Consider the following 23367-nt stretch of genomic DNA (forward strand, 5'->3'; position numbering starts at 1 on the left):
AGGGAGATCAGTGAGCAGTATGTAGTGGCAGAAGTCAGTGAGCGCTATGTAGTGACAGATAGGTCAGTGAGCCCTGTGTAGTGACAGGGAGGTCATTAAGCGCTATGTAGTGACAGAGAGGTCAGTGGGCGGTATGTAGTGACAGGGAGGTCAGTGAGCGGTATGTAGTGACAGGGAGGTCAGTGAGCGGTATGTAGTGACAGGGAGGTCAGTGAGCGGTATGTAGTGACATAGAGGTCAGTGAGCGGTATGTAGTGACAGGGAGGTCAGTGAGCGGTATGTAGTGACATAGAGATCAGTGAGCGGTATGTAGTGACAGGGAGGTCAGTGAGCGGTATGTAGTGACAGGGAGGTCAGTGAGCAGTATGTAGTAACAGGGAGGTCAGTGAGCGCTATGTAGTGACAGAGAGGTCAGTGAATGGTATGTAGTAAAAGAGAAGTCAGTGAGCGGTATGTAGTGACAGAGAGATCAGTGAGCGCTATGTAGTGACAGGGAGATCAGTGAGCGGTATGTAGTGACAGGGAGATCAGTGAGCGGTATGTAGTGACAGGGAGATCAGTGAGCGGTATGTAGTGACAGGGAGATCAGTGAGCGGTATGTAGTGACAGGGAGATCAGTGAGCGGTATGTAGTGACAGGGAGATCAGTGAGCGGTATGTAGTGACAGGGAGATCAGTGAGCGCTATGTAGTGACAGGGAGATCAGTGAGCGGTATGTAGTGACAGGGAGATCAGTGAGCGGTATGTAGTGACAGGGAGATCAGTGAGCGGTATGTAGTGACAGGGAGATCAGTGAGCGGTATGTAGTGACAGGGAGATCAGTGAGCGGTATGTAGTGACAGGGAGATCAGTGAGCGGTATGTAGTGACAGGGAGATCAGTGAGCGGTATGTAGTGACAGGGAGATCAGTGAGCGGTATGTAGTGACAGGGAGATCAGTGAGCGGTATGTAGTGACAGAGAGATCAGTGAGCGGTATGTAATGACAGAGAGATCAGTGAGCGCTATGTAGTGACAGGGAGATCAGTGAGCGCTATGTAGTGACAGGGAGATCAGTGAGCGGTATGTAGTGACAGGGAGATCAGTGAGCGGTATGTAGTGACAAAGAGATCAGTGAGCGGTATGTAGTGACAGAGAGATCAGTGAGCGATATGTAGTGACAGAGAGATCAGTGAGCGGTATGTAGTGACAGAGAGATCAGTGAGCGCTATGTAGTGACAGGTAGGTCATTGAGCGGTATGTAGTGACAGGGAGATCAGTGAGCAGTATGTAGTGACAGGGAAATCAGTGAGCGCTATGTAGTGACAGAGAGGTCAGTGAGCGCTATGTAGTGACAGAGAGGTCAGTGAGCGCTATGTGGTGACAGGGTGATCAGTGAGCGCTATGTAGTGACAGGGAGATCAGTGAGCGCTATGTAGTGACAGAGAGCAGTGAGCGCTGTGTAGTGACAGAGAGGTCAGTGAGTGGTATGTAGTGACAGAGAGGTCAGTGAGCGCTATGTAGTGACAGGGAGATCAGTGAGCGCTATGTAGTGACAGAGAGATCAGTGAGCGGTATGTAGTGACAGAGAGATCAGTGAGCGGTATGTAGTAATAGAGAGCAGTGAGCTCTATGTAGTGACAGATAAATCAGTGAGCGCTATGTAGTGACAGAGAGATCAGTGAATGGTATGTAGTAAAAGAGAAGTCAGTGAGCGGTATGTAGTGACAGAGAGATCAGTGAGCGCTATGTAGTGACAGGGAGATCAGTGAGCGCTATGTAGTGACAGGGAGATCAGTGAGCGGTATGTAGTGACAGAGAGATCAGTGAGCGGTATGTAGTAATAGAGAGCAGTGAGCTCTATGTAGTGACAGATAAATCAGTGAGCGCTATGTAGTGACAGAGAGATCAGTGAGCGCTATGTAGTGACAGAGAGATTAGTGAACGGTATGTAGTAAAAGAGAAGTCAGTGAGCGGTATGTAGTGACAGGGAGATCAGTGAGCGGTATGTAGTGACAGGGAGATCAGTGAGCGGTATGTAGTGACAGAGAGATCAGTGAGCGGTATGTAGTGACAGAGAGATCAGTGAGCGGTATGTAGTGACAGAGAGATCAGTGAGCGGTATGTAATGACAGAGAGATCAGTGAGCGGTATGTAATGACAGAGAGATCAGTGAGCGCTATGTAGTGACAGGGAGATCAGTGAGCGGTATGTAGTGACAGGGAGATCAGTGAGCGGTATGTAGTGACAGGGAGATCAGTGAGCGGTATGTAGTGACAGGGAGATCAGTGAGCGGTATGTAGTGACAGAGAGATCAGTGAGCGGTATGTAGTGACAGAGAGATCAGTGAGCGATATGTAGTGACAGAGAGATCAGTGAGCGGTATGTAGTGACAGAGAGATCAGTGAGCGCTATGTAGTGACAGGTAGGTCATTGAGTGGTATGTAGTGACAGGGAGATCAGTGAGCAGTATGTAGTGACAGGGAGATCAGTGAGCAGTATGTAGTGACAGGGAAATCAGTGAGCGCTATGTAGTGACAGAGAGGTCAGTGAGCGCTATGTAGTGACAGAGAGGTCAGTGAGCGCTATGTGGTGACAGGGTGATCAGTGAGCGCTATGTAGTGACAGGGAGATCAGTGAGCGCTATGTAGTGACAGAGAGCAGTGAGCGCAGTGTAGTGACAGAGAGGTCAGTGAGTGGTATGTAGTGACAGAGAGGTCAGTGAGCGCTATGTAGTGACAGGGAGATCAGTGAGCGCTATGTAGTGACAGGGAGATCAGTGAGCGCTATGTAGTGACAGAGAGATCAGTAAGCGGTATGTAGTGACAGAGAGATCAGTGAGCGCTATGTAGTGACAGGTAGGTCATTGAGCGGTATGTAGTGACAGGGAGATCAGTGAGCAGTATGTAGTGACAGGGAAATCAGTGAGCGCTATGTAGTGACAGAGAGGTCAGTGAGCGCTATGTAGTGACAGAGAGGTCAGTGAGCGCTATGTGGTGACAGGGTGATCAGTGAGCGCTATGTAGTGACAGGGAGATCAGTGAGCGCTATGTAGTGACAGAGAGCAGTGAGCGCTGTGTAGTGACAGAGAGGTCAGTGAGTGGTATGTAGTGACAGAGAGGTCAGTGAGCGGTATGTAGTGACAGGGAGATCAGTGAGCGCTATGTAGTGACAGGGAGATCAGTGAGCGCTATGTAGTGACAGAGAGATCAGTGAGCGGTATGTAGTGACAGAGAGATCAGTGAGCGGTATGTAGTAATAGAGAGCAGTGAGCTCTATGTAGTGACAGATAAATCAGTGAGCGCTATGTAGTGACAGAGAGATCAGTGAGCGCTATGTAGTGACAGAGAGATCAGTGAGCGGTATGTAGTAATAGAGAGCAGTGAGCTCTATGTAGTGACAGATAAATCAGTGAGCGCTATGTAGTGACAGAGAGATCAGTGAGCGCTATGTAGTGACAGAGAGATCAGTGAGTGGTATGTAGTGAGAGAGAGCAGTGAGCGCTATGTAGAGACAGAGAGCTCAGTGAGCGGTATGTAGTGACAGGGAGATCAGTGAGCAGTATGTAGTGACAGGGAGGTAAGTGAGCGCTATGTAGTGACAGAGAGATCAGTGAGCGCTATGTAGTAAGAGAGAGCAGTGAGCTCTATGTAGTGACAGAGAGATCAGTGAGCACTATGTAGTGACAGGGAGATCAGTAAGCGGTATGTAGTGACAGAGAGATCAGTGAGCGGTATGTAGTGACAGAGAGATCAGTGAGCGGTATGTAGTGACAGAGAGATCAGTGAGCTCTATGTAGTGACAGAGAGATCAGTGAGCTCTATGTAGTGACAGAGAGATCAGTGAGCGCTATGTAGTGACAGATAGTCAGTGAGCGGTATGTAGTGACAGAGAGATCAGTGAGCGGTATGTAGTGAGAGAGAGCAGTGAGCGCTATGTAATGACAGAGAGATCAGTGAGCGCTATGTAGTGACAGGGAGGTCAGTGAGCGGTATGTAGTGACAGAGAGATCAGTGAGCACTATGCAGTAAGAGAGAGCAGTGAGTGCTATGTAGTGACAGAGAGATCAGTGAGCGCTATGTAGTGACAGAGAGATCAGTGAGCGGTATGTAATGACAGGGAGGTAAGTGAGCGCTATGTAGTGACAGAGACATCAGTGAGCGGTATGTAGTAAGAGAGAGCAGTGAGCTCTATGTAGTGACAGAGAGATCAGTGAGCGGTATGCAGTGACAGAGAGGTCAGTGAGCGGTATGTAGTGACAGAGAGCAGTGAGCGCTATGTAGTGACAGGGAGATCAGTGAGTGGTATGTAGTGACAGGGAGATCAGTGAGCGCTATGTAGTGACAGGGAGATCAGTGAGCGCTATGTAGTGACAGGGAGATCAGTGAGCGGTATGTAGTGACAGGGAGATCAGTGAGCGGTATGTAGTGACAGGGAGATCAGTGAGCGGTATGTAGTGACAGAGAGATCAGTGAGCGGTATGTAGTGACAGAGAGATCAGTGAGCGATATGTAGTGACAGAGAGATCAGTGAGCGGTATGTAGTGACAGAGAGATCAGTGAGCGCTATGTAGTGACAGGTAGGTCATTGAGCGGTATGTAGTGACAGGGAGATCAGTGAGCAGTATGTAGTGACAGGGAGATCAGTGAGCAGTATGTAGTGACAGGGAGATCAGTGAGCAGTATGTAGTGACAGGGAAATCAGTGAGCGCTATGTAGTGACAGAGAGGTCAGTGAGCGCTATGTAGTGACAGAGAGGTCAGTGAGCGCTATGTGGTGACAGGGTGATCAGTGAGCGCTATGTAGTGACAGGGAGATCAGTGAGCGCTATGTAGTGACAGAGAGCAGTGAGCGCTGTGTAGTGACAGGGAGGTCAGTAAATGGTTTGTAGTAAAAGAGAAGTCAGTGAGCGGTATGTAGTGACAGAGAGATCAGTGAGCCCTATGTAGTGACAGGGAGGTCAGTGAGCGCTATGTTTGGACAGAGAGGTCAGTGAGCAGTATGTAGTGACAAGGAGGTCAGTGAGCGCTATGTAGTGACAGAGAGATCAGTGAGTGGTATGTAGTGACAGAAGTCAGTGAGCGCCATAGGTGTGCGCACAGGGTGTGCCAGGTGTGCCTGGGCACACCCTACTCGCCTTGTGCGGTGCATTTTCCCCCTGTTTAGACCACTGATATTTCATCCACCAAAAAATTGCTACAAAATATAATAATTTATTTAAAAATAAAATAAAAATAATGACACTGTCCACTGCCCTACTGACACCATCAGTACATATACACATGCATATGTATTTGAGCTTTGGGGTGCACACCCTAATGCAAGAGGCTGCGCACAGCTATGGTGAGTGTTATGTAGTGACAGAGAGGTCAGTGAATGGTATGTAGTAAAAGAGAAGTCAGTGAGCGGTATGTAGTGACAGAGAGATCAGTGAGCGGTATGTAGTGACAGAGAGATCAGTGAGCGGTATGTAGTGACAGGGAGGTCAGTGAGCCCTATGTAGTGACAGGGAGATCAGTGAGTGGTATGTAGTGAAGAGAGGTCAGTGAGTGGTATGTAGTGACAGAAGTCAGTGAGCGGTATGTAGTGACAGAAGTCAGTGAGCGGTATGTAGTGACAGAGATGTCAGTGAATGGTATGTAGTAAAAGAGAAGTCAGTGAGCGCTATGTAGTGACAGGGAGGTCAGTGAGCCCTATGTAGTGACAGAGAGATCAGTGAGCGCTATGTAGTGACAGGGAGATCAGTGAGCGCTATGTAGTGACAGGGAGATCAGTAAGCGCTATTTAGTGACAGGGAGATCAGTGAGCGCTATGTAGTGACAGGGAGGTAAGTGAGCGGTATGTAGTGACAGGGAGGTAAGTGAGCGGTATGTAGTGACAGATAGATCAGTGAGCGGTATGTAGTGACAGAGAGATCAGTGAGCGGTATGTAGTAATAGAGAGCAGTGAGCTCTATGTAGTGACAGAGAAATCAGTGAGCGCTATGTAGTAAAAGAGAAGTCAGTGAGCGGTATGTAGTGACAGAGAGATCAGTGAGCGCTATGTAGTGACAGGGAGATCAGTGAGCGCTATGTAGTGACAGAGAGATCAGTGAGCGCTATGTAGTGACAGGGAGGTAAGTGAGCGCTATGTACTGACAGAGAGATTAGTGAGCGGTATGTAGTGACAGAGAGATCAGTGAGCGGTATGTAGTGAGAGAGAGCAGTGAGCGCTATGTAATATCAGTGAGCGCTATGTAGTGACAGGGAGATCAGTGAGCGGTATGTAGTGACAGAGAGATCAGTGAGCGCTATGTAGTGACAGAGAGATCAGTGAGCACTATGCAGTAAGAGAGAGCAGTGAGTGCTATGTAGTGACAAAGAGATCAGTGAGCGCTATGTAGTGACAGAGAGATCAGTGAGCGGTATGTAATGACAGGGAGGTAAGTGAGCGCTATGTAGTGACAGAGACATCAGTGAGCGGTATGTAGTAAGAGAGAGCAGTGAGCTCTATGTAGTGACAGAGAGATCAGTGAGCGGTATGCAGTGACAGAGAGGTCAGTGAGCGGTATGTAGTGACAGAGAGCAGTGAGCGCTATGTAGTGACAGGGAGATCAGTGAGTGGTATGTAGTGACAGGGAGGTCAGTGAGCGCTATGTAGTGAGAGGGAGATCAGTGAGCGCTATGTAGTGACAGGGAGGTCAGTAAATGGTTTGTAGTAAAAGAGACGTCAGTGAGCGGTATGTAGTGACAGAGAGATCAGTGAGCCCTATATAGTGACAGGGAGGTCAGTGAGCGCTATGTTTTGACAGAGAGGTCAGTGAGCAGTATGTAGTGACAAGGAGGTCAGTGAGCGGTATGTAGTGACAGGGAGGTCAGTGAGCGCTATGTAGTGACAGAGAAGTTAGTGAGCAGTATGTAGTGACAGGGAGGTCAGTAAGCGCTATGTAGTGACAGAGAGATCAGTGAGTGGTATGTAGTGACAGAAGTCAGTGAGCGCCATAGGTGTGCGCACAGGGTGTGCCAGGTGTGCCTGGGCACACCCTACTCGCCTTGTGCGGTGCATTTTCCCCCTGTTTAGACCACTGATATTTCATCCACCAAAAAATTGTTACAAAATATAATAATTTATTTAAAAATAAAATAAAAATAATGACACTGTCCACTGCCCTACTGACACCATCAGTACATATACACATGCATATGTATTTGAGCTTTGGGGTGCACACCCTAATGCAAGAGGCTGCGCACAGCTATGGTGAGTGTTATGTAGTGACAGAGAGGTCAGTGAATGGTATGTAGTAAAAGAGAAGTCAGTGAGCGGTGTGTAGTGACAGAGAGATCAGTGAGCGGTATGTAGTGACAGGGAGGTCAGTGAGCCCTATGTAGTGACAGGGAGATCAGTGAGTGGTATGTAGTGACAGAGAGGTCAGTGAGTGGTATGTAGTGACAGAAGTCAGTGAGCGGTATGTAGTGACAGAAGTCAGTGAGCGGTATGTAGTGACAGAAGTCAGTGAGCGGTATGTAGTGACAGAGATGTCAGTGAATGGTATGTAGTAAAAGAGAAGTCAGTGAGCGCTATGTAGTGACAGGGAGGTCAGTGAGCCCTATGTAGTGACAGAGAGATCAGTGAGCGCTATGTAGTGACAGGGAGGTCAGTGAGCCCTATGTAGTGACAGGGAGATCAGTGAGTGGTATGTAGTGACAGAGAGGTCAGTGAGTGGTATGTAGTGACAGAAGTCAGTGAGCGGTATGTAGTGACAGAGATGTCAGTGAATGGTATGTAGTAAAAGAGAAGTCAGTGAGCGCTATGTAGTGACAGGGAGGTCAGTGAGCCCTATGTAGTGACAGAGAGATCAGTGAGCTCTATGTAGTGACAGAGAGATCAGTGAGCGCTATGTAGTGACAGGGAGGTCAGTGAGCAGTATGTGGTGACAGGGTGATCAGTGAGCGCTATGTAGTGACAGGGAGATCAGTGAGCGCTATGTAGTGACAGGGAGATCAGTAAGCGCTATTTAGTGACAGGGAGATCAGTGAGCGCTATGTAGTGACAGGGAGGTAAGTGAGCGGTATGTAGTGACAGATAGATCAGTGAGCGGTATGTAGTGACAGAGAGATCAGTGAGCGGTATGTAGTAATAGAGAGCAGTGAGCTCTATGTAGTGACAGAGAAATCAGTGAGCGCTATGTAGTAAAAGAGAAGTCAGTGAGCGGTATGTAGTGACAGAGAGATCAGTGAGGGGTATGTAGTGACAGGGAGGTCAGTGAGCCCTATGTAGTGACAGGGAGATCAGTGAGTGGTATGTAGTGACAGAAGTCAGTGAGCGGTATGTAGTGACAGAGATGTCAGTGAATGGTATGTAGTAAAAGAGAAGTCAGTGAGCGCTATGTAGTGACAGGGAGGTCAGTGAGCCCTATGTAGTGACAGAGAGATCAGTGAGCTCTATGTAGTGACAGGTAGGTCAGTGAGCGGTATGTAGTGACAGGGAGGTCAGTGAGCGCTATGTAGTGACAGGGAGGTCAGTAAGCGCTATGTAGTGACAGGGAGGTCAGTAAGCGCTATGTAGTGACAGAGAGGTCAGTGAGTGCTATGTAGTGACAGGGTGATCAGTGAGCGCTATGTAGTGACAGAGAGCAGTGAGCGCTATGTAGTGACAGAGATATCAGTGAGCGGTATGTAGTGACAGGGAGGTCAGTGAGCACTATGTAGTGACAGGGAGATCAGTGAGCGGTATGTAGTTACAGGGAGGTAAGTGAGCGCTATGTAGTGACAGAGAGATCAGTGAGCGGTATGTAGTGACAGAGATCAGTGAGCGCTATGTAGTGACAGAGAGATCAGTGAGCGGTATGTAGTGACAGAGATCAGTGAGCGGTATGTAGTGACAGAGATCAGTGAGCGGTATGTAGTGACAGAGAGATCAGTGAGCGCTATGTAGTGACAGAGAGCAGTGAGCGCTATGTAGTGACAAGGAGGTCAGTGAGTGCTATGTAGTGACAGGGAGATCAGTGAGCACTATGTAGTGCCAGGGAAGTCCTCCAATGCAATGACAAGGACCCCTCCTTTCCCCACCATCCTGACAATATGTCCCCCCCAGCCCTGATGCTGCTCAAATTGACACAAACAAATCAGGGGCCCCTCAGGAGGCGGTTAAGAGATCTCTCACATAACTTTTCTGACTGTGTGAGTGTTGGTAGGCCCGATGCTGTGGGGGGCGGAGTCAGTGTGCCTGACACGAGAGAACACTCCTCACACAGCAATGTGCATGTCCTACCTGAGGTACTGAAGTCCTGTTGCGGCTCTCAGGCGCCTCTCTCCTCCTGTCTTCAATCTGTGTCTGTGTGGCAGCTCACTGACGGTCCCCCTGTCCTTGTCACGCTTCCAGGCTGGCAGCAACAAGCATCACATGTCCCTGTCCTGGATCTTCCGAGGGAACTCACACACATTCAGACTTCTCTTCTCCAACCAATGAGAGCGGCGGAGGGGTGTGGTCTGGGGAGAAGGCAAACTAGAAGCTCTGGAGTGGATTACAAAGCTCGGCACGGACTCTGTGTGACACAAGGTGGATCCGACCTAGATTCTGGTTCCAGGACTTTGTGATTGCAAAATGCAGCATGTAAAATGACAACACACAGCAGGGAGTTGGGGCCCCTGAAGCTGAACAAAGGGTCGCTATGGCGACTCCTGCACCCCTTCACACTACGCCCATGATCATACTGGGAGGCTGCCACTAAATCTAAAAAGACCTCAAATGAAAAGTGAAAATCGAGGCAAACTTTTTTTTTTAAATCTTTGTAGCAATCCTTACCCCAATCAATGTCCTTTCCCTTTAAATTACAGCACAATCACCAGAGCAGCATCACTATTCTTATGCCGCGTACACACGAGCGGACTTTACGGCAGACTTTGTCCGGTGGACTTTACGACGGACTTTCCGAATGAACGGACTTGCCTACACATGATCAATCAAAGTCCGACGGATTCGTACGTGATGACGTACGACCGGACTAAAACAAGGAAGTTCATAGCCAGTAGCCAATAGCTGGCCTAGGGTCGGTTTTTGTCCGTCGGACTAGCATACAGACGAGCGGACTTTTTGACCGGACTCGAGTCCGTCAAAAAGATTTGAAACATGTTTCATTTCTAGGTCCGTCGAACTTTTGGGGAAAAAAGTCCGCTTGAGCCCACACATGATCGAATTGTCCGACGGACTCCGGACCGCCGGACCAAGTATGCCGTAAAGTCCGGTCGTGTGTACGCGGCATTACACATATATTGGTGAAATATAAAGTTTCAGAGCCTCGCAGAGTTCAAGATGACAAAATAACAATTATCATTCAGAGTGAACTTACATTTAAATCTAACAGTAACCCACAGCAACCAAATATGATCAGAAAAAATATACCAAAGACATAAGAAATAAATGTATCATATGAGAAAATCCTGCAATTCACCTCGTAACAGTCACAGAAAAAAATCAAAGCCTTTATTCCGGCCCCTAGGCAGAAAGGTTAAACAGGCTTTACTGGAACCTTATGCATGCATGTGCATTAAAGCAATTGCACATGTGTTATATGCACACACCAGGGAAGAGGTACATCTCCACTGCCTACCTTTGCACAACCCCATCCATTGCACTCATTTCAAGCACCCACCTGCTACACTGGTCAAACACTGTAAAAAAATACAGCTCGGATCTGCATTTTTCTATTATTTATATACCAGGCACTACATCTTTGTCCTGATCTGGGTCATAATTCCAAAGGGCTGCTGTAGTTGCATGCCACTGCAATGTTCATTTTTTCTCTTAAAGCGGAGTTCCATCCAATTTTGAGAGGTCGTCTTAAAAGAAAGACTACCTCTCCACCCCTACTTTTTGGCTAGGGCTGGGCCGCGGCCGAGGACGTCACATCCTTTTCTGCGGTGAGCCCCCCCCCCCATTGTCTTCTGGGACCTGTGTGTATCCCAGAAGACAAGCTGGCCATTCACAAAGCGTCGCACGACTTGCACATACGCAGTCGGAAACCGGCCGTGAAAGCGCAAGGCTCCACTGCCGTTTTCCAGAATGGAATGGCGGTGACTGCACCTGATCTGATGGATGGATCAGCCTCGGGGGGTCCGACATCATGGGCTCCCTGGACAGGTAAGTGTCCTTATTAAAAGTCAGCAGCTACAATGTTTGCAGCTGCTGACTTTTAAAAAAAAAATTTGGCTGGAACACCGCTTTAAAAAAAAAAGAGAGCACCATGCTGCCCATCACACCAGGGAGAGCACTACACTGCCCAGCACCACCAGAGAGAGTGCCACACTGCCCAGCACCACCAGAGAGAGCGCCACACTGCCCATCACCACCAGAGAGAGCACCACGTTGCCCAGCACCACCCTAGAGAGCGCTACACATATCGTGAGCGAACATCCAGCCGGAGGGATCACTGCTGCTGTTTTGCTGGGTCTGGTAATAGAGCCTGTTGGCCATTATGCATTACTGACCCCAGGGACTGAGGGGGGGGGGGTGTGACACCTGAGATCATTTACGAGAGTGTGTTTAGGGGCGGGGTAGGGGTTGGCTGGGGCATGTGGTGGTGAGTAACTCTTAAGGCCTGGGTAGTAGCTTAGGACTTGAAATTTTGAGGCCTGCATTGTACATTCACATCAGTCCCTGCCCTCAAGGAGCTTACAAGTAGGCACTTGGTACCCACTTTTAATTTACAGAGAGGAAGAGGCGGAGCTCTAAGAGGAAAAGGTGGAGCCTAAAGAGGAATGGGTGTGGTTTACAGATGACCGGATGAGTCTTAAACAGAAAGGGGTATGGCCTTGACAGGAAGGGGTGGGTCATATTTAAATTAGAGGGTGCACAAGTTGAGTCAGGCCTAGGACAGCACAAAACTTAATTACACCACTGCTTCTCACAGCAAAATTCAGTAAAGGCTCAAAATGATTACTGAGCCCTAATACTTGCAAACCAGTTTAATATAATTTTTCATGTCTTACTGAATATCATCGATGTTATAGACAGGAAAAAAGTTTATTTTATCAGAAACCAGTGGTAGTTTTAAAGTTCTTGAAGGATTGAGGCAGTTTTAGTTTGCTTATTTGTGTTCTACATTTTGTTTACCATGATATGGATTCAGGTATAAAACATCACGTATTACCAGCTCTCTAACCTGGAATTAAATAGCTGATTCTGAGAAAATGTCTGAAGTTTCAGTAGAAATAGAAAGGCCACATAACGGATTGTTTTTAAAGTATGCAACAACCAGTAACTATATATTAGACAACTGTCCTTAAAAATTGCCTTGCGTGACCTCAAATTTGTTTCCAGATAAAATTGTACAATGTGATTTAGCAGAAACACAGGATCTCTGTCTTCCCTTCTGAAAGAATGGCAACCTGCCTTGTTTACACAGGCAGACCACCGCTCTGCTGATCAATGGAACGATAGTCTGGTCCCGGTTCAATCACAGCGGGAGCAGGTTGCCGGCAGCTTGTGGGTGCCGCAGACTCAGAAGTGCCAGATCAGGTACCAGGGATGTGATCTGGCACAGAGTGGCTACCCTGCTGCAGTATACCTGCATGGGGCGGTCCGCATGTGGTTAACAAAACAGGGTGCGGTGAAATGTCAATGTCAAGAAAACAGAGAAAGTACACATAATCAGCATGTGAAACGCATAGAAATACAGTACAATAAAGTAGTGGATGGCAGGAAGGTTCATACCAGCATTGCTGTGATTAGCGGCAGAAAAAGGGCAGAAAAGAATACAAGTCTTAATGCAGAGAATGCATTAAGATAAAAAATATTGAGCTTTTAAGTTGTTAGCATTTAGAAAATATACCTTCTCACCAGTGCTGTCTCTTGGCCTAAGCCAACAAGGCCCAGGCCTAGGGCGGCACTTTGCGGGGGGGTGGCAAAAAAGCTGCCCCCCTGCATGAATAAAAAAAAAACCCCAACCCGTCCTCCCAAGTCCTGCCTCACACGGCTGCCTCCCGCACATATACAGTCCCCGGCTGCTTGCTATAGCGCGGCACTTGTTATGGGCATTATGAGTATATGGAGCGTACTTGCCCAGGTGGGGGGAGAACTAGCGCCCCCACAGAGCGGCCGGTAAATGGCTATGCAACTGACGGAGGGGGAGCTTAATGCTCCGCCTACTGTCCTCCACTGGCATCCTTACACGTTTCAACTCCTCCCCAGGGCAGGGTCTGTCTGTGTCCAGAGGTGGAGAGCGAGGAGGACATGGGGAACCCCCAGGCAGCGGCTTCTCTATGGGGGTGGGCGGAGGAACGCACCCGGTGACACCCTCCAGGAAGCAGTTGTAGTGATGGGTGCTGTTGAGCCCCTTCCCAGCTGTGAAGCAGTGACAGCGCGCTGCTTCTCAGCTGAAGACAGGTACTGGCACTGTGACAGGGGAGAGGCGGACTGTCTGAAGGTTCCCCCGCTCACCCCCCCTTTCCTGTCAGCCATGCAGGATAAGATAGAGGGCTCTGTTTTCAGATTCCACACCCAGCTTCCTGCCCATTTTTTTCCCCCTCCCCACTGGCCACAGCAGAGGCCAATCAAAAGAGACAAGGGGGCATCATGGGACATGTAGTCCCAGAAGAATGTTCTCCAGAGGGCACCGTTTACCCCCCCCCAGCATGCACTCTGCTGGGGGAAGAGAGAGAGATCCCAGGAACAGTTAGTGAGTTCTACACTGTAGCAGCAGCAGCCAGTTACAGGAGGCAGGAAAACGAAAGAGAGGACTGTGCTGCAGCAAGCCAGAGAGAGTGCCACGGTGCCCAGCAGCACCAGAGAGCGCCACACTGCCCCTTACCACCAGAGAAAGAGCCACGCTACCCAGCACCACCAGAGAGAACGCCACGCTGCCCAGCACGACCAGAGAGAACGCCACACTGCACAGCACCACCAGAGAGAGTGCCACGGTGCCCAGCATGACCAGAGAGAATGCCACGCTGCACAGCCCCACCAGAGAGAGTGCCACACTGCCCAGCATGACCAGAGAGAGCGCCACACTGCCCACATTGACCAGAGAGAGCGCCACACTGCCTATCACCACCAGAGAGAGCACCACTTTGCCCAGCACCACCCTAGAGAGCGCTACACACAGGGTGAGCGAACATCCAGCCGGAGGGATCACTGCTGCTGTTTTGCTGGGTCTGGTAAGAGGGCCTGTTGGCCATTATGCATTACTGATCCCAGGGAATAAGGGGGGGGTGTGACATCATGTTTTACCGCACCAGGTGACATCCGATCTCCCGATAGAGAACAGTGGGGCTCTGACAGGTCCGTCTCAGCACAGTGAGCAGAGATGGACCTGTCATCCGCCTGCTCAGCGGGATCAACGGAGCGATCCCTGCTGAGCTAGCGGTGTCCGTCAAAGCGGATCAACCCCGTGTGAAATGGGCCTTACAGTGTCGTCTCCTGAGATAATTTACGAGAGTGTGTTTAGGGGCGGGGAAGGGGTTGGGTGGGGCAAGTGGTGGTGAATAATTCTTAAGGCCTGGGTAGTGGCTTAGGACTTGAAATTTTGAGGCATGCATTGTACATTCACATCAGTCCCTGCTCTCAAGGAGCTTACAAGTAGGCACTTGGTACCCACTTTTAATTTACAGAGAGGAAGAGGCGGGGCTCTTAGAGGAAAAGGTGGAGCCTAAAGAGGAAGGGGTGTGGTTTACAGATGACCGGATGGGTCTTAAACAGAAAGGAGTATGGCCTTGACAGGAAGGGGTGGGTCATAAATTAGGGGGTGCACACGTTTAGTCAGGCCTAGGGCAGCACAAATACAAATACACCACTGTTTCTCACAGAAAAAATCAGTAAAGGCTCAAAATGATTACTGAACCCTAGTACTTGCAAACCAGTTTAATATAATTTTTCATGTCTTACTGAATATCATCGATGTTATAGACAGGAAAAAAGTTTATTTTATCAGAAACCAGTGGTAGTTTTAAAGTTCTTGAAGGGTTGAGGCAGTTTTAGTTAGTGCTTATTTGTGTTCTACATTTTGTTTACCATGATATGGATTCAGGTATAAAACATCACGTATTACCAGCTCTCTAACCTGGAATTAAATAGCTGATTCTGAGAAAATGTCTGAAGCTTCAGTAGAAATAGAAAGGCCACATAACGGATTGTTTTTAAAGTATGCAACAACCAGCTATATATTAGACAACTGTCCTTAAAAATTGCCTTGCGTGACCTCAAATTCGTTTCCAGATAAAATTGTACAATGTGATTCACCCTCACGAAATTGCTGAAATACAAAATTGCACTTAAATGAGTATCAATTCAAGGACAGGCAGCGCTTGGCTCATATACCCAGATGAATATTTTATCTTTTGTTAATACAAGCTATTGCAGGAACAGATATAAAACAGAACAAGGTAATTTCTGCTAAGCATCAATAGAACCGCTGCACTTTAGTGATTTTGTAAACACTTACAATGATACTGTACAATGTTTCATGATATTTACAATGCTGCATTACAATCAGCTCTTGATGTAGAGGCATAATTATCACAACTCTATTTTTTGTTGTCTATGTCCCATGTGGGAAGATTTCCCCTTAGGGCCAGTTCACACTACTGCGGTGCGTATTTTGCACAATTTGATCCGATTGCGTTGCAAATTTTCATTGCGAATTCTTTGTGTTCTGGCGAATCTACAGCAAATATTGCATTGAATTCACATCGCACACGGATCAAACTCACACAGGACCCTTTTTGTATGCAGCTTAGATTCGCAACGCATTGATGTGAACGGCACTAATGGAAAACTATGTTATTTAAATGACTTGCGAATTTGAGCGACCGCGACAGCTCAAATTCGCAATAGAATTTGCAGCAGTGTGAAGCGGCCCATACTCCGAGTCCCCAGAGATGGTCTCACAGAAATGGGAATCAAGGAAAATCTTCCTACCAGGGCCATATTAAATTAAAACCTGATAGAGGTCTAAACCCTTCATTATTCTACAAAAAAAAAAAAATGTTTTTGTTGCTTTCTGTGTTCTTGTTGTAGAAATTACCTTTCAATTCCTGCTCCAATGAAACATCAGCTCAGACTCTTTTAGTTAGAAATAGCTGTCAAGTATGCTCCCATTCATGCTCTGTAGAATATACACCAGTATGAACCATAATTTAATGACCACCCACCATATCCCTTCAAGGAATGGACTCAACTAGACCTCTGAAGGTATGCTGCGGTAGGTATCTGGCACCAAGCTGCCAGTAGCAGATCCTTGCAAGGTGGGTCCTCAGTGGATCAGATTTGTTTTTCCAGCACATCCCAGAGATGCTCGACTTGATTGAGATCTGAAAAATTTCCAAGGCCAAGTAAACACCTTAAACTTGTTGTTGTGTTCCTCAAACCATTCTTGAATTCATCAGACCAGGTCACCTTCTTCCCTTGCGCCTGTGATCCAGTTATCAGGAGGGATGGCCAAATCTGCGTGGCTATGTTCAGGAGATTGGGACTAGTCTGTGTATACTTTAAAGTGTTTGTAAAAGCAAAAAATTAAATTTTTTAACCACCCAAAAGACGGCTACAGTGCGGTCAACCAGTTATGCCCTTGCCTCATCAGTAAAGAAGAAAAATTACTTTTTTGGAAAATGTTATAACAGAAACTAAGAAAAAGGTCTGCAGGATGCTGTGGCGACCTCTTGTTGTAGAAGGGGAGCCCCCTCAGTCTCTGCTTAAAAGTCTCAGGTAATCAATAGTGGGAAGCAGAAGCTGCATGGACGCTCCAGTTTCCCTGCTGCAGCAATGCAGGTGCTGCGATCTGGGTGGTGCTGTGCTGCCCCCGGGTATCCTCACACCCAGTTTCAGATCCCTTCTGGTATGGTCTCCAGCTGGAAGGAAAATATCCGGACAGAGGTGCTCTCCCTCTAACTTCCTTGGTACTAAGAGGAAGAACTTTCCTGAGCAGTTTAATAAAAATCCTCTCTGCCATCTCAAACTACAACTTCCAGAATTTTCAGTGCTCTGCATAGAAGTCTATGGGCTTGCTTAGCTTTAGCTCTCCTCTGCTGGTCGAAGGGGGATGGTGCAGCATAACATTAATATCATAATGGAGAGAGGCAAATAAAGAGCAATGTCTCCTTCTCCGTGTTATTGTTGCCCAGCACCTGGCTACAACATGCTCATAGGATTATTTTTGTGCATGACAGGGTTGTTCAGGAAAGAAGAGAGCTGCTGTTGGACAAGAAAGACAGAACACACGTCAAAGTTTATATCATTTATAGACCCTATTAGTAATAAATGAACCCCCACAACACTGTCCTTTGTTTCATCCCCACCCTTTGAAGCTTCCATCCTGTGATAGGACAATGATTCTCAATCTTTTTTAAGCTGTGAAAACAATGAAACACCACAACTTTGTGATGCATTGCATCATACATTATGAATGAAAAACACATGATCACAGTGCCATACATTATGTGTCTTTACCTGTTTACACAAGGGAAAGGAGCAACAGAAGTATGCAGAACTATAACTGATAATCAAAACAGGCTTAGAATTCATGACAATTTTCTTTTCTTATATCATTTTATTTATTTTATCATAGGTAATTATACAGGGCTGACAATTTATGCAGTGATTTACATATACAGTATATTGTACGTTTACAGCAGTCCCAAGCCCTCAAGGAGCTTACAATCTAAGGTCTCTAACTCACATTTATACACATACTAAGGCCAATTTAGACAGGAGCCAATTAACCTAACAGCATGTCTTTGGAGTGTGGGAGGGAACCAGAGGGCTGGTTTCCAATGCAGGCTCAGGGAGAACATGCAAACTTAAGGCATGTAGTGCTGTGATTGGGATTTGAACTGATGACCCTAGTCTTGCTAGTTGAAAGTGCTAACCAGTTAGCCACTGCGCTGCACAATGCAGCACTCCTTACCCATAATCAACCTTTACATTATTGTTCTGCAGTAATCTTTATTTATATGCCAGGCAATAAATCTCTGTTCCAATCTGGGTATTGGTTTCAATGGGTCGTAGTCTTGGCACCACATTAAAATGGCAGAGATTCAACAACTGTTGGTGCTAGTGTGGACGGAAGGTGGAGTCCTTCAATGACATCAGCACTCCTATGAACCAGATAGCATAACTCCTTGTGTCAATTTTTTTTGGGGGGAGGGGGGTTGTAAATTTCTGCCCAGTGTCCCTTCTTTTTCATATTAGCAACTTGAACTTCTGCCACGATCTCTCCTCCAAGGCTACAACATTTGAAATACGAAGCACTGTAGAAAAAACAAACCCATTATATTGAGTATATAAGCATTTTTAACCACATCAATACTGGGAACTTTCACCCTTTTCCTGTCCAGGCTAATTTTCGACTTCCAGCACAGTTGCACTTTGAAATTTTTATAATTTTTTACAGAAATAGAGCTTTCTTTTTGTGGTATTTAATCACCACAGTTTTTTTTTATTTTGCTAAATAAACTAAAAAAGACTGACAATTTTGAAAAAAAACAAATTTTTCTTGCGTCTGTTATAAAATTTTGCAAACAAATAATCTTTCTGCATAAATTTAGGCCAAAATGTATACTGCTACATTTCTTTGGTGAAAATAACCCAAATTAGTGTTTATTATTTAGTCTGTAGGAAAGTTATAGAGTCCACAATTTATGGTATATACAGTATCTGAAAATTGACCAATCCTGGTGTAGTGACAGTGTTTCTTCTTGAGACCCAAAAATGGCAGGACTGTACAAATACCCCCCAAATTACCCCTTTTTTGGAAGTAGAAAGTCCAAGGTATTTAGTAAGAGTCATAGCAAGTTTTTTTGAAGAATTTTTTTCACTTTTTTTGGAAAGTAAAAATTATTTTTTTATACATACTGTCACCAGTGCAGTACATCATTATATAACTGGCATGATGGGAAACTGACTGGTGACAGTATGTAAAAAAAAAAAAAAAAAAAAAAAAAAACCTAATAATTTTTATAATATTTTTTAAAAACTTTTTTTTTTTTATAGATAAAAATACATACTCTGACCCAAACAATACAATGTTACCATAGTAACACTACACTACTCTAGGGAAGTGATCAGGATTTTTATTTTTTAACGCTACGATTGCTTATAACAGTGACATTTTTTCTGAATGAAAACTATTTATTGGCCACAGCTAATCACATGGTACAGATGGGCTGTGATTGGCCTTTTCTGTACCATGTGATCACTGCAACCAATCACAAAGATCAGCACAATTGTACACAATGAATGGCATTAATGGAAGCCATCCATTGTGTACAATTGTCATGTGATCTGCTGTGATTGGTCAAGGGGATCACATGGTACTGGCAATGGGTCGGTACACTGATCTGTCATCTGCTGTGTGACAGAAGGTTATGTGACAGTCAACATCAAGGCAGATCTCTGAGCTTAGACGTGAGCTGCAACTGCACTGTTAACTTCTTACTCTGTGCTGATTTAATTTTACTGATGACACTTAAGCACTTCTATGCATACAGGGCACCAGTCCTAGGTTTGCAGCATTTTGAAGCTGGTAGTGCTGAGCCTGTACTGGGCTCCAACAATTCAGCAGTTCATGTCACCTCTCTCCCAGTGACACATCCCACATTTGCTATGGGGATACAGGAAACATCCTCTCTCCAACCTTGCTTGCTCTCTTCTCCCGGGGCCCCTCTATGCACTGTTTTCTGTGGCTCCAGGCTGGGTCCCTAGACACTTTATGGTGTGGGTCTGGTCCCAAAGAGTGGGGAACCGGATGCTAGTGGAGGTGCCAAGTGCTTAATCCCCTCCACTACCAGAGGATCTGTCACCCCTCATCTCCTAGCTGACTGGCTGCCTTAAGCAATGATGCAAAAACTGTAGTCCTTAGTAGCAACACATTAACTACCTCTAGACCAGGGGTAGGCAACCTCGGCCCTCCAACTGTGGTAAAACTACAAATCCCATCGTGCCTCTGCCTCTAGAAGTCATGCCTGTGATTGTCAGGGTCTTGCAATGTCTCATGGGACTTGTAGTTTCAAAACAGTTGGAGGGCCGAGGTTGCCTACCCCTGCTCTAGACAGTATTCTGTGAGTTAGACCCATGTATTGCATCTTCCTGTAGCTCAATTCCCTTGTGTTGGAAGCCCTTATTTTATGATACGCTGTGCAAGCACCCCTTTACAAGACTTCAGACCAGGCAATGCAAGTAAACAAACTAGATCCTTTACTGAGGTAGTTGCTGAATACAGTACAGTTCTCAAAAAACAGTTTCAACACAAATCCTGTACAAAGCTCTAACATCCCATAGAGTGTGCATACCTTACCATAGCTCCCTACTGTCCCCGATTTTGAAGGACTGTTCCTGATTTGGAACAAAGTTCCACTGTCTCTCTTTCCTCCTCATTAGTCCTTCATTTTGGTCTGATCTATATAGTTGTAGATAAAATGCACTTTTTATCTTTCAAAAAGTGTTTCACAGTGCTAAACCTTTAATCCAATTACTAAATTGCTGCATTTGTAAAGTTCAAAAGCCAGTATAAAGAAATAGTAGAAAACACTTGTGGGTTTAAGTAATTTTTTTATATAGTTCTCCTTTAAGAGGGTGTGTCCTATGCCTACATACTTTTACTAATAAGCGTCCCTCATTCCCATCTCAAAACGTTGGGAGGTATGCTTTTACAGAATGCAAGGCCAGAAAGCAATCCTTTTTAGGGCAATAGTCCCTAAAGGCAATAATCCACAAAAGTTAGTGCAACTCCCTTATTGCCAGCAATCCACAAAGACAGTAAGTCTATGATTAACAGCTAGTCCATAAGGTTCCCAGGCTTTAGACCCTCTCCAGGAACCCCAATAAGGCTCCTATCCCTCCCCATTCCATAGGGGGTGATCCCTCCAGCAGAGTAACCAGCTATATGTTGGCAGTAATTGCCCAGGTATCAACCCAGGGGCTTGGAGGCAGCCCCTTTAATGTTGGTTGCCCTGTAGGTAACCTGGCTGAAAATGGTAGGAAAAGTGTCAACTCTTACAGCCTGGTTACCCCTGGCTTTAAGGTCCGCTTGAGGACACAGAAAACATACAAACATTGTAACATTTAAAGTAAAGTATGTGAATCGGGAAAAAAAAATCATATTCACCTAGATGGCTACAGCACTGATCCAGGCCACAGCTGTCCCACACCAGCTCTAAGACCGAGAACTAAATGCTGAAACATTGCTGATCACTCAGCATTTGGTCCTCAGCCTGCATAGAGCTGGTGGCTGTCAGTCACCGCCTCTCTGCTCTGCCCGTCCAGCGCTCACTGGAGAGCTGGGCTGTGGAGGGAGGGGAAGTTCACAGCACACAGACCTCTTTCTCTTCTAAAGCTGCTGGAGATATGACTCTTTCCCACCTAGATGTTGCTGGACACATCAGAGCCCTTCTTGTTTTATTGGAAAACAACAGGAACACAGTCACAGGAAATGACATAACCATGTAGTTCCACTAGGATGAACATTACATTATACAGGAACATTACCACCTAGTGGCAAACCTAGAGATGTGAAGGCCCGGAAAAAAAAAACGGAAAAATTCAGGAAAAAAAAAAAAAAATTTTTTCCGTTTTTTTTTTCCTGAAGGCTTTTTTGTTTTTTTTCCCAAAAATTGGAAAAATTGAAAAAAGAAAAAAAAAATCTGGAATATTTTATTTTAACATGATGAATAAAATATTTTAAGACAGGGTGTTCAAATATTTTCCAAATCATTCCAAAAAAAAAATGTATGATATCAGATTATTCTAATTTCTGTGCACTGGGTGAGGACAAGCAAGTCCTAGATAACAAACTGAACCCTCCAATGCAAGAACAGCATGCATTTCTTCCTTTAGGAGGTGCTGTGCTGCTATTGTAACAAGAAAAAGGTTTCAGTTTTGCTTTTGCATGTTAGTGGGTGTGTTTGGTTTGTTCTGTCCTCTTCACTAGGCCTCAAAAGCATTTGAAGAAAATACAGAGCAACAAAAAGGACCTGAAAGTATACACTTAATTAAAAAAGGTAAGAGTTTACATTTATCTGATTCTGAATCCAGAAAACTGAATCATTTAGCTACATTAGTTTATCTTTATAAACTTTTGTTTATAAAGATAAACCCCCCCACACACACACACACACACACACACACACACACACACACAACCATAGATTAGTGTCTTCTTGCAAAGTAGTCATTTTTTCTTGTTTTTATTTCCTACTCCCCTCAGAAAAATGGTGAGACCAACATCTAGCATATGGAGGCATTTTCACATTACAAGTTCTTCTGAAAAGAAACATGTGATTTGCAAATATTGTCAGATGAAATATGCATTTCCAAATGCTACCAGGATGACAAAACACATTCTTGTATGTAACAAGTGTCCTGTAGATATTAAAAAATCCTTCATGGATCGAAGTGAAGAGGACAACAATTATGACAATGCACATAGTTTTTCTCAACGTTCTCGTAACAGAATGACTTTCAATCTTAAAAAGACAAAAAAAGTGCTAATATAGCATTTTTTTCAATTTTTCCGAAAATTTCCATTTTTTTTTTCAAAAAAAACATTTTTTTTCCCGGGCTTCTGGAAATTTTACATCTCTAGGCAAACCTAGTTATCACAGTGTAATATTTGTGAATGGTTGTTGCATCTATGTCTGTATAAACAGCATGCAATCCACAGTGGGGTTTGAAGCAGCTACCATGCCAGAGCTGTTTTACCAGGAAGAACTTCACACATGCAAAATTTCCAGCACCCCCAGTGAGATGTGTCAAGGCAGGATAATAAAAAAGTTTAATTTTCTTGAAGTACAGGGTGCCCTTAAGACATCTATATAGATGCAGTAAGAAATTCAAGTAAATATTTTATTGGGCCTGGAGTTCTTTAATATCATAAGAACATTGTGAGGACAGAAGGAGAGCTGGGAGGACACAATTCAAGGAGTTATATGAGAATGAGAGAGGTCTATAAGCTTCACTGCCCTGTGTAAGTGAGGCTGTCACACTTCTTGGCACTCCAAACCTTCCCAGCATTGATATGCAAACCTCAGAACACGTCTATCTGATAGGCTTGGCAAATTTGAATTATCCTTCCTGTTTGACGGATAGCTTTCGGCTACAGAGAGCGTTCAACTGGGCATCAGCAGAAATGATCCGCTGCTCTTTATGCATATAGCAGGGTACAATGTCTACAGCTATGTCATTGTAACCTACTTTAGCAGTCCCCAGACAATGACTATGGCCAGTGAAGCTGATAGAATCACTTTTACCATTATCCTGCTGTCATACTGACAATGCTTGCAATGCTGAATGGTTCTTTTCTTATTCCTCCTGTCTCACCCTTTCTCCATTTCTCCCCAGATGCTCCATGTTATTGTCCTTTTTAAAGCTACCCGATTTCTCAAAGAACAAAAATAGATACACTTTAAAATACACATAGCATAAAGAT

Source organism: Aquarana catesbeiana, linkage group LG02 (genome assembly GCF_042186555.1).
Source record: "Aquarana catesbeiana isolate 2022-GZ linkage group LG02, ASM4218655v1, whole genome shotgun sequence".
NCBI classification, from domain to species: Eukaryota; Metazoa; Chordata; class Amphibia; order Anura; family Ranidae; genus Aquarana; species Aquarana catesbeiana.